We start from the raw sequence: 12,550 nt of genomic DNA, 5'->3' as shown, positions 1-12,550 counted from the left end.
CCAACATGCAGACCGAGGTGGCCCCTGACAGTCCCTCCCATCATGGAACCACTCCTTGTCACTAAAATCAATTCAGTTTCTGTTCAACAATGACTCACCAGAATCAGCCATTCAAGTATCCTGGTCTAAACAACACTTCCACAAACCTCCCACAACTATCCACAACTGCACAGACAACAGCCGCCCCATTTCAAGACAATTCTGCCTTCACAAAACACATTCCCTTACTTGATGCTACCTTTTGCAATACCTTCTACAACTTGCTATATGCCTTCATGTTTTGTCCTACATATTTCCATTCTGATTTTATGAAAACCAGCTATCTTAGGAAAAAACACATTCCTTTAAACAAACTTAGCAAATTTTATTCAGCACTCCCACAAACCTTTTACTTCTTTCTATATCTACTTAAGTCTCATATCCCTCATTCTGTTCTGTGAAAAAAAGAATAAACTATTCATCTCAATTTAGGCATTTCAAAGATTTCCATACTTTATTTATCAATATAAGTATTTAATTTTTAGCCATTTGAATAGAGTCTTTTAAGAATTTTCATTTGTTAATTTAATATTACCATCTGGAAGTATCAATATATACACTGAACAGACAAACACAAAAGGAATTATTATGGAAGCAAGGTCAGCACAGAACCAATCCTCATCTGCCCCATATCTTAGCCAGAATACATCAAGTGGTAAAATGCTTTCTTCGGTCTAAATATAACAGCAATGTTTGATCATTTTCCTTTTGTCCTTTCCCTTGGTCCAATCACTATTGGTCCAATGTGTTAATATCCTACCTAATGGACTATCCGGAGGAATGTCCCCCGGGGATCTTACAGATACCCCTCCCCTGTCAACAGACTGCCTCTGTTCCCCATTCTCAGTCTTGTCTGAGTTTCTTTCAACTCATCAGAATTTCCCCACCACCAAGGCAATATTTAATAGTCCCTTTTCTTACCTTGGTCCATGCACAGAGTTGCCTGGTCAATGAGAGGCAGGTTTTCCTTTCCACTTTTCTCATTCACACTCAACATATCTTAACATCTGGCCTTGGGTCCTTTCAGCTGTCAGAGGCAGACCCCCAATGGTGGTGTCTGAGACAATCAGTGGGGCACACCTTCCCTTGTCCACCCAAGGGTCCCTCTCTGAAGCTTCGAATCCCAGACTAGCCCCCAAAGTTATTAGAAAGCAAGCCGTACCTGTCAGAGAACAGAAGCTCACCCGATTGTGGAGGAGAAAAGAATTTTATTAATGATCTTGCAAGAACAGGTGCATGACCTGGATAAAATGGCTGACACGTCAAACAACAAGAAACAATGACATTTATACCCTAAGCCTAACACATAGGTCCCTCTCCATTCCCCCCTGATTGGGTACTTCAGGGGTTACAGCCTATCTAAGAGGTCTAATTAACTTACATGGGCTCCCACTCTTAGTCCCTGCTCCCATTCCCTACATTCCAGTGGCTTGGCACCGCTTTCAAATTTGGTGCCACTCTTCACAATTGGTGCTGCCTTTACTTTGGCGCTGCCCTCGCTTTGGCACCACTTTCAAATTTTGGCACCAAGGCTGCTAGAACCCCTTTCCCTCCCTCATCCAACTGCAGAGCCAGCTTTGGCTCCATCTTCATGTGAAAGCTAAACTTAACCCTTTCTTCACAGATTCCTTGGGATTTTTTGTGGACAATTATGTCATCTGCAAACAAGGACAGTTTTTTTCCAATCTGTATGCATCTAATTTTCTTTTTTTGCTTCATTGCACTGGTTAGGACTTCCAGTACTATGTTGAATAAGAATGGTGAAAGTGGATATCCTTTCCTTGTGACCAATCTTAGAGGAAAGCATTCAGTTTTTCCCCATTGACTATGACTTTAGTTATGTTTTTAAAAGATGCTCTTTATCAGTTGAGCAAGTTCCCCTCTATTCCTAATTTGCGGAGAGTTTTCGTGATGAATGGATGTTGAATTTAGTCAAATGCTTTTTCTGTATCAGGTGATATAAGTGTGTGATTATTTTCAGCCAGTTGAGATGGCAGATTATATTGATTTTCAAATTTGAACCAGTGTTGCAACTTGGACTAAACTTCACTTAGTCATGGTTTGTAATTCTCTTTATATATTGCTGGATTGGATCTGATAAAAACTTTTTTCCCCCAAAGATTTCTTTCTTTCTTTCCCCTCTCTCTCTTCTCCCCCTCCCCCCACCCTGCTGTTTTTGCTGTGTTCATTCCCTGTATGATCTTCTTATCTATTTCTCTTTTTGTCTTCTCTTCTCATTTTTTTGTCCCCTAGGATTCACCAGGATTCCATCCTGGGGATCTCTGATATGGAGAGAGGTTCCCTGTCACCTGTGCCACCTCAGTTCCTGGTCTCTACTGCGCCCTGGTTCTCCCCTTTGTCTCTCTATTGTTGTGTCATCATCTTGCTGTGTGACTCACTTGCATGGGCATTGGCTCACACATGGGCACTTGGCTTACCAAGCTGGCACTCACATGGGCACTTGGCTTGCCACACGGGCACTCACACGGGCACTAGGCTCCACATGGGCATTGGCTTGCCATGCACACATACTTTCTCTTCTTCTTTTTCACCAAGAGGTGCCAGAGATCGAACCCAGGTCCTCTCATATGGTAGGCAGAGGCCCTATCACTTGAGCCACATCTGCTTCCCTGATAAAATTTCTTGAGGATTTTTGTGTGTAAGTTTATGAGTGCTATTGGTCTGTAGTTTTCTTTTTTCTTTTTGTACTGTCTTTGGTCTGATTTTGGTTTTAGGGTAATACTGGCCTCATAAAATAAGTTGGAAAGTATTTCCTCCTCTTCAATTTTCTGAAATCATGTGTGTGGAATTGGTGCTAAAACCCTTAGAATTTTAAAACTAGCAGACCTCCTTGAAATCACCAAGTACTGACTGGAACCTTGCTTTGCCTATAGCGACACTAGAGACCCTATTTTTTTTTCTCCAGGTAGCCAAAATCAATTGTAGGTTTCTATACCTTGGAGGATTAGCAAAGGAATAAAATGGATATTCTTGACACAGAGTGAAAGAAGATAGTTTGTTCAGAAGTAGCTGAAAAGCCTTTTCCAAACAAAGGTAACATTTGCTCTTTTTGTTCCACTATAAAACCAGGAAATGACAAACGAATTCAAATGTAGAGGAAAGAATGAAGCAAAACTGTGAATGCCGGTAAATCTTAGGTTGGTTTTCCCCCAGAAGCAGACTCTCAGGCAAGAATTCCAGAGCAAGTAGTTTATTCAGAAGGTGAAAACAAAACAAAACAAAACTACTTCAGTAGGAGGAATGGGGTCGTGAGAAGGAAATCAAGGCAGCCAATAAACGGTGTGTTATTAAGTCATTTACCACTGTGGGTGACAGAGCTTAATTGAGCTTGCAGAAATTCGGAGACTAGTATAAAGCACAACACACACACACAAACACACGTGCACGCACATCTCTGTTATCCCACCAAGAGTAGAAGGAGCTGGGATAGTTACCTACCAGCTTCCTTCAGGCACTGGGTGAGAGCTACTACTCCTGAAGGGCATTAATTCCTGGCCTTCTGCAAAACACCAAGGTGGGCTCCAGCAGCAGCAGAATTACCCTAAACAAAGAATTCAGGGGCTGGTAAGCTGGCTGTCAGTCTATGTGCACTGAAGTGGTAAAGGTGAAGAGATTTGGGGGGGCGCACCTAACAGCACCTGCCAAGCTGGGAGGGGGATTATATTTTGGAGACACAGGGAGAGAAGTTACCTTCCAGGGAAAGATTTGGATGATTTTAGATGGGGAATATGGATATATTTAGTTTATTTCAAAATTACTCAAACTGTAGAAAAATATTCCTGGGGTGGCACTAATATTTTTCTTGAAAACAGTACTCCTTTGATGCTGTGCCTTTAGAAATATTCCGTGAAGGTGAAAAGAGACTGGCAATGCATAGTCTTTGCATAGAACATGTTTGTTCACATTAATGCAAGTCTGAATATCTATCACCTGATCCTATTTACTTTAGCATGGTAAAGAATTACATTAACTTATTCGTGCTAAATGAAAAAGTGCCCTGAATGGAAAAAAAAAGTAATGGATTGCATGCTGAGAATAACCTAAGGATTAATATTTAAGGTTTCTCAAGAGATGATGTCATAATAAAACTCCCTTGGACAGATAGCATAATGGCATTAGTCATAGATTCCCGGAAATGCTGAACCAACATCTTTTAACACTGGAGGCTTTTTATTTATAGAAAGCCGTAATAATTATTGACCCAAAATACACTTAGGCTGTTTAATTCTTCCGTAATAGTCCATAACAGAATGGTACAATTTTTGGTATTTTTTTATTCTGGTCCATAACCATCATATCTTGATATTTTCATCTTTTGAAGTTTCTCATATCTCTGCAAATGTTGGAGGATTTTGAAGAATAAAAGTTGACAGGTTAATTTTAATGCCAAAGATTGTCATAATTTAATATTACCAGGGAGAAATGAATATTCACTTTTCCAAAAATACAGAAGGAAATTACTCTTGGAGAACTTTAAAAAATGGTACACATGAATATTTTAAGTTTAATGTCATTTCTATGAATCATAGCTGAATATAATACTGTAAATTTATAGACTAGGGTTGAAAATTTTCAGTTTTTGGACACTCTCCATTCTTTCACATTCTTTCTCATCTTCCTGGCACACAAATCTGAGCAATTCACCTCATTTCCAAGCAAAGATTTAATAGTAGAGGTGAAGTGAATTCTTATATTACTAAAAATTCATTAATTTTACAAACAGTATATAGTTCACCATTGCATTATGAAAATAATCCACAAAGCAACTTTAAGTTAAACCACACTTAAAATAATTTAGCCAAGTACTGTTTGTGAAGAGGAAGCCTTGATGTTAGATTTTAAGCAAGTCAACACTTTCTTTAAGTTGTCAATATTATTTTAAAAATATTTAGCATTAATTAGGGAGACACAGAAAAAGTTATTAAGAACACCAGGTTATAGAACCTTAAAATTCTGCCTCTTTTTTAACTTAAGGCTCTGGTTATTCAGAAATATGAAATGAAATTTCTTCTTCTTTTAAAAAATCCTTTATTGTTAAGTTCCTGCAAACTGTTCCTATGAAATTTGCAATCACTGTCTGGCGCTCAGTAATGTACCACTGTTCAAACCAACCTTGAAAAATAGAGGTTTCTATACAACTGGTTGTGCAGTTAATAATCTCTTTAAGAACGTACTATGGACTACTTCTGTGCAATATCAGGAGTCCTTTTTGTCAATTATATATTTCACACATAAAGCCTACACTTTTGGAGATGCCTCCTGAGTTAGAAACCAAGCTAATGTTAGTTATAGCTTGAACAATCATCCCTCAAGAAGATCCTGTCAGTTGGCTGAAATGATGAAAGTCCTTAAAAATCACTTCATATTTTATACTCTCCTGTTCAGGCAGGTAATTTGTTGAATTAGTATTTTTATTGTTGTTATCGTTAAAAAGAAAGAATGGGTCTCTAGATGTGACTACCAATTTACAGGAACTACAAAGGATAGAGGAACCAATGTGACGTCACTGAATGCAGAATTAGGAAGAGATATGTGGTAGCACGCCATCTTATAGCATTTCTACCATAAAGATACAGTAGATATAAATAGCCTCGAGAACATAGATAATAGTAAAATGTAGTAAAATAATTAGGAAGTGATGACTTTTGAGTAGTTATTACCTTTGTTTTCAATATCATTTACTTAATTGTAAGTTTAGACAATTTAATTATTTAAAGTAGCTGTGCTTGCAGATATGGCTCAACTGATAGAGCATCCACCTACCATATGGAGGGTCCAGGGTTCAAACCCAGGGCCTCCTGACTCGTGTGGTGAGTGGCCCGCGTGCAGTGCTGCCACGTGCAAGGAGTGCTGTGCCACTCAGGGGTGTCCCCGGCATAGGGCAGCCCCACGTACAAGGAGTGTGCCCCGCAAGGAGAGCTGCCTAGAGCAAAAGAAGTGCAGCCTGCCCAAGAATGGCGCTGCACACACGGAGAGCTGATGCAGCAAGATGGTACAACAAAAAAAGTGACACAGTTTCCTGGTGCCGCATGACAAGAATGCAGGCGGACATAACATACAGCGAATGGACAGAGAGCAGACAATATGGGGGAAGGGGAGAAAAATAAAATAAATAAATAAATAAATAAAAATAATAAAGTAGCTGTGCTTGTTGACAACCAGCTCATGAAATTCCTGAAAATTTAACCACCAGCTCTAGCAAGTTATGAGCTGACTCCAACACACACCTGCCTTCTGGACCCTCCAAACTGCCCTGCTTTCTTGTATTTTTTTTAAATTCAGTTTTTTAAGAAAAACTAAGACTTAAAAAAAATAGTTCAACAATGAGTGATATAAAAATAACTAGATCCTGACCTTCTTTCCCCTATTTTCTGATCAGAGGCAACCATTTCAATTTTTAAAAACTGATTCTTTTGCTTTTTATCTCTATATCTCTAAGTTACATGCTTCTTGAATTTTTCAGTTTGGGATAAAATCTATTGGCATCCTGCTGTGAGAGATTAGGATTAAAATTTTCTTTCATTCCCTATCCATGCCCACAACTACACATAAAAGATTTCTCATCCCTAAATGTTTGTTTCTCGTATGGTTATAATTTTGGTTACATCAGTAAATGTAAATGCTATTCACTGCTCCAATGAGTAGCATATTATGATTACTCCCTCTTTCCTTTACAACTTTTTGTTTCTTTCTGAAGTTAAAAATTGTCTTTTTTCCCCCCTATTTGTTTGGATTCCTGAGTACAAATCCTCAGGCTCTCAGTTGGATAAATCTCTCCCATATTCAAATACATTAGGTTCACTATTTTGCCTTCTTCAGAAGCCTCTTCTGGAGCCATCTGACCTGCTCCAGTCTGGACTTGTTCCTCTAGGTCTGCTCCATAGCTATTATTTTGGGATTTCCTTTCCCCACACATCATCTTAGGGATTCCCTTCACCCCTCATGTGTTAGATTTCCTGCTGTGTGTTTTCTGTTTTTTGTTTTTTGATCCTGTGCTCATCTTCTTTCTTTCTTTATATTCTTGTTTTGGTGAAGAAATGCCCTCCAGAGCTTCTTGAGAAAAACATATATGGGAGGTAAAATCTCTGTAATCTTGCATGTCTTGCATGTCTGAAAATGCCTTTATTCTGCTCTATACTCAATTGATAGTTTGGCTGGTTTTAGAATTCTAGGTAGGAAATCATTTTCCTCAGAATTTTAAAGGCATTGATTTACTGTCTTCTGGCTTCCAGTGTTGCATTTGAGAAGTCTGAAGCCATTCGGATCTTGATCCTTCATGTGAAATCAGCTTCTCCTCTGGCAATTTATAGGCCCTTTTCTTTGTCCCCAATATTCTAAAATGCCACAGTGAAACTTTGTGGTTTTGCTTTACTCCTGAGAGAGTTCCTTGACCTTAAATTCAAACCTTTGTATTGTGGTTTTAAAACCCAAGACCTCTTTTATGTTTTCTGAAGTTATTTCATGGATGCAATATCTGTCATCTCTTATTAGTCATAGTTTTTTGTTTGTCTGTTTGTTTTTATTTTCATACTATTTCCTTCAATACTTTTCTCTGTGTGTGCCTCTGTCTTTCATGTCAGAAGCTTTCCTCAGATGTCTAGTGATGCTCAGTTGTCCGCTCAGTTTTGAGTGGGGCACTAAACACCAAACTGAAAGCTCTTTGTAGTTGGGAGGGGCTAATTTACTATAGACTTCTCTGTCTCACTGGGCCATTAGCTGGAGGACTCCTTTCCCTCGAATCAGTATTTTGAGATCTTTTCCCTTGTTGGTCATACTCTCCAGAGAAGTCTCTTCTGAACTGCCTGGAAGGTGCAACCCTAGTTGTTAGCATTCTGAGTGCATGCTGAGGGAAGAAGGCAAGGGTCTCTACATTCTATATAAACTTTGACTAATTCTCTATTTTCAGTATATTACCTTGCCCCTTAGCTGTGCCTTATGTCTTCCAGTCTAAAGAACTTTTGTTTTACCATCTCCAAAGGAAAAAATCTCTAGTTTTGTACCTAGAGAGGCAGTGGCCTGTGAGTGGGGAGGGATTTGGCATTCTAATTGATTCTTTAATAGATTTTCAATCAATTCCTTCACCTTCACCCTTCACTTCCAAAGGTAACCTGCTGCTGCCAATGACTGAGTCTACTGGGGGGTCCCACGAGGTAAACTGGTTTGCTTTTTTTTTTTTTTTTTTTTAAGGTACCGGGGATTGAACCCAGGACCTTGTACATGAGAAGCAGGCGCTCAACCACTGAGTCACTTCTGCTCTCTGGTTTGCTTCTTAAAAGCTTTCCTTAAGACCAGTTGAAGGGCATTGTCCTGTGTCTCATGGAGAGGCATGAGCAGTGGACCTCTGGATGGACTTTTCCTGGGAAGTTTTGCTAATTTAAAGCAGCTGGACACTGTTCCTCATTAATATGTCAGCATAATCGTGACATCATTCCACTGTGGTGGCAGAGACTCAGCTCTGGAATTCTATCTAGAAAAAGACCTGGAACCCAGTCTTTCAATGATTTCAAGACAACCAGAAGTACCTGCTCTTGAGCCTAGTTGGCCTCTAGGCAAGATGTCCCCGCCCATCGGGATGTACTGCTGGGCATTCAGCTATGATGACGCCCTCAAGGATCCTATGCCCATGACTCCTTCATCAGACACGGGTAGCATCCCCTGGAAAACCATGATTCCAGAGCACAAGTATCAGCACCTCGCTGAGGTGGAAGAAGGAGAGGCCAGTGTATCCTCCCCTGCTGTGACCCCGTCACCAGCCACTGGCAGTGTAGACAAGGTCCCAGTGGTGAAAGCTAAAGCTACCCATGTCATCATGAGTTCTCTGATCACAAAACAGATCCAGGAGAGCATTCAGTATTTTGAGCAATAGGCAGGGCTGAGGGATGCTGACTATACACATACAAGGGCCTTACCACCGAGGACACCAAGTACCCTAGAATGGCAGAAGCATTCCACAAACTCAAGCTACAGAACGGAGAGATAATTAAAGAAGAAAAGCAGCCTGCATCAGCCCCGTCTACTCCAAACAGCATCCCTCACTCTTCCCCTGAGCAGGAACCCAGAGGCTGGTTCACTTCTGGTTCTTCCACAGCTTTACCTGGCCCAAATTCTAGCATCGTGGATTCCAGAAGTGGGGATACAGACAGAAACTCATCAGAAAAATGGAGCCTCTTTGGCCCAAGATCCCTCCAGAAATCTGATTCGGGAGGCTTTGCCACCTAGGCCTATACAGGAGCACAGAAGCCCTCCCTGAGGGATGGATCCATGTCCAGGCCACCTGCATGGCTGAGGACCTGGCCGTCTTCAAGCTACCCAAGATGGATGTGTCAGTGACAGAAGGGAAGAAACCATCCGTATGGACCCATAAACTCAAACACTGTGACTTGAACATGCTCATGCTCACTGGATTCTAGAGTGCTTTCTACTCCAGGGACTCTGGGTAGAGGGCATCTTGCTCTCCATCCCCATATTACTTTGGCTGTGACATAGGAAAGACAGACATTTTTAAAACCTGTTAAACTGAGGCTAGAGCTGGAGATACAGTTGGCTTTTGAGAAACATTAGTACAAAGCTTGTCTTTATTGTGTGGAAGGAGCCATTTCGTACTACTTAGTTCAAAGTTAGACTAACTGACCTCAGCAGTGATGCATTGGGGTCCTTGTTACCTATTTTTGTATCATGTACCCTAGACAAGAATTTTAATTATTGCTTACTAGGTAAATAATGTTTGGGATGTTCTAAAACCCAGGTTTCTATTTGATTCCTTTACCACTAGCAACACGAGCATTGACAAATCATGGAGTAGTGGTATTTGCTGACTAGTTAAAACAACCCTGGCCCTCTTGATGCTGTGCTGCTACTATGGTCTGGCCTTATTGGTGAGGGGGGAACTAAGACCTGTTTGAGGTCTTGGTACAGTTAAAAGCCAGTCTTGGCAGGGACCTCTCTTCCTATTGTTGAAACCGGACTCTCTTGGCCTTTTTGGGAAACCTAAGGATCACTGCGTCCTGCAGCCAGTGCTGCACGCAGTACCTCTTGGGTTGGTGCTGTTGGAAGGATGTTTCCCTATGATGTGACACAGAGCAAACACTAGGTTTTGCATAGCCTTTCTTGCACTTTAAAGTGAGATTGTTTTAATTTCACTCCAATTTGGTTGAAAACTTCCTATGGCAAAAAATTCGATATACTGGTTTGCTATAGATCAGTGGGTGTTTTAGCCTTTTTAAAGTGAAAAAGATGGTAACCACAGTTACAGTCTTGAGGTTTGTGTTAAACTATTGTCACCCTATTTTGATTTCCTTGTTCAGCCCAAGACCTGAAACCGTTTTTTCTGGGCAGTGGAGGAAATTAAGATTTTCTATACAAAAGCATTTTTCCTCAAAATGAACCTTGTACCTTTATATGCATACATACCTTACTGAGGAGAGGAAAGAGGGAAACTGCCTTTTTATTTCTTCCTGTGGTTACATGTTCAGTCATTGTCTTGAGCCCTGTCTCAAATACCTGCTGTTTTGTGTTTTGGATCTGAACTTTCCTTAGAGGGATCCTGGAGCCTAGGATAATCAGAACAATTAATTTGTGGCTTCTGTTACGCTTGTTTCTCTTACTTGTCTTGACAATAAAAATTCTTACTAGTTTCTTGAGGAAAAAAAGACCAGTTTAAGATTCAGAGCTCCTAAATCAACCACCACTCATTCACAAGCTTTCAAACTGCCAAATTTTTTTTTTAAGTTTTTTTTTTTATTGACTTTGTAATAATATTACTTCAAAAATATATATGTGAGGTCCCATTCAACCCCGCTCCCCCACCCCCCCCTCTCCCCCCCCAACAACACTCATTCTCATCGTCATGACACATCCATTGGATTTGATAAGTACATCTTTGGGCACCTCTGCACCTCATAGTCAATGGTCCACATCATGGCCCATACTCTCCTCCATTCCATCCAGTGGGCCCTGTGAGGATTTACAATGTCCGGTGATTGCCTCTGAAGCACCATCCAGGGCAGCTCCATGTCCCAAAGACACCTCCACCTCTCATCTCTTCCTGCCTTTCCCCATACCCATCGTCCACCATGTCCACTTTTCTCAATCCAATACCACCTCTTCTATGTGGACATTGGATTGGTTGTGTCCATTGCACCTCTATGTCAAGAGGAGGCTCAAATTCCACATGGATGCTGGATGCAATCCTCCCATTTTCAGTTGTAATCACTCTAGGCTCCATGGTGTGGTGATTGTCCTTCTTCAACTCCATCTTAGCTGAGTGTGGTAAGTCCAATAAATCAGATTGTAGGTGCTGGAGTCTGTTGAGGTTCAGGACCTGGCTATCACCTTGTCAGTCCAGAGATTCAAATCCCCTAAATATATCTTAAATCCCAACGTTAACTGCACCTCCAGCACATTAGCATGAAAGTCTTATGAAGGGAGATCCCATCTGAGTCCAGATTCATCACACATAAACACCATTTCCAAAGAGGGGCCATCTGCCCTGGTAGTTAACCCCATCGGCCATGGCCATAACTCTCATGGGTCTCTTTAGCCTTCAAAGGAACGAATATCTGGGGGTTGTATCTGCTTTATCTGTCTCTCTGACTCTGCTCAGTTGTGCATGAGGGCAATCCTTCTGCCAGTCTCCAGACTCTTTTTTAGAAACTCGTAGCCATATAAACTCATTTCTCCTTTCCATTTCCCCCTTACTTTAGGTCAAACAGCATTTTAAAGTCATGTTATTTTATGTAGACATGGATATTCTGCTGATCCGCATTGAACCTTCCGTATAAGGTCCTTTTCCAGTTGCATCATCAGTTGGTATTTGATAGTGGTCCCTCGTTGCCAGGGAGGCTCGTCCCCGGGTGTCATGTCCCACGCTGGAGGGAAGGCATTGCATTTACATGCTGAGTTTGGCTTCGAGACTGGCCACATTTGAGTAACATGAAGGCTGACAGGAGGAAATTCCCAGGCACAATGTTGCTCTAGGCCTTGTTCTTATTTTGGGTTTATCAGCTCACAAGCATAGTCATTAGCATCAGGGGCTCACTGTTGAACCCTCACTCCCTCCAGGTCCCCGCCGCTGTACCTGGGAGACTGTCGCTGCTCCCCTAGGGACCGCGGCAGAGCACCACTCAAACTGCCAAATTTTTGCTGTTTTCTCTGATATCACTTTATCATTGAAAGCTTATGCCTTCAAAACATTTCTTTACTGTTATTTTAATGGGGGTTTGAGGATAGGGCAGAGATTAAAACAGATGTTCAAGTCACCATTTTTAGCCAGAACTTCTCCTACATGTATCTTCATTCTCTCTCCCTCAAATGGCTTCTTCTCTCTTAACTCCCTCCTACCTCAAACAACAACAAAACTTTGAAGGGAAAGAATTTCTCTAATCTCCATATAGGTAAAGATTGGAGGGATGAAGGGAATGATAGAGGCAGAGGGAGACCCAGATTTGGCTGATCCAAAGGCCATACTCTGCCACTCTGCCACCATGAAGTG

At 41.1% G+C, this 12,550-nt stretch overlaps 1 pseudogene; it reads left to right on the top strand.

The window, feature by feature from the left end:
- Positions 1-8,557: 8,557 nt before the first annotated feature.
- On the top strand, positions 8,558-9,488 carry LOC101414431 (putative monooxygenase p33MONOX pseudogene; annotated as a pseudogene).
- Positions 9,489-12,550: the final 3,062 nt, after the last annotated feature.

Source organism: Dasypus novemcinctus, chromosome X (genome assembly GCF_030445035.2).
Source record: "Dasypus novemcinctus isolate mDasNov1 chromosome X, mDasNov1.1.hap2, whole genome shotgun sequence".
In the NCBI taxonomy this organism is placed as follows: Eukaryota; Metazoa; Chordata; class Mammalia; order Cingulata; family Dasypodidae; genus Dasypus; species Dasypus novemcinctus.
Note: the sequence above shows the minus strand (reverse complement) of the source record. Positions and strands in the feature narration are given on the sequence as shown.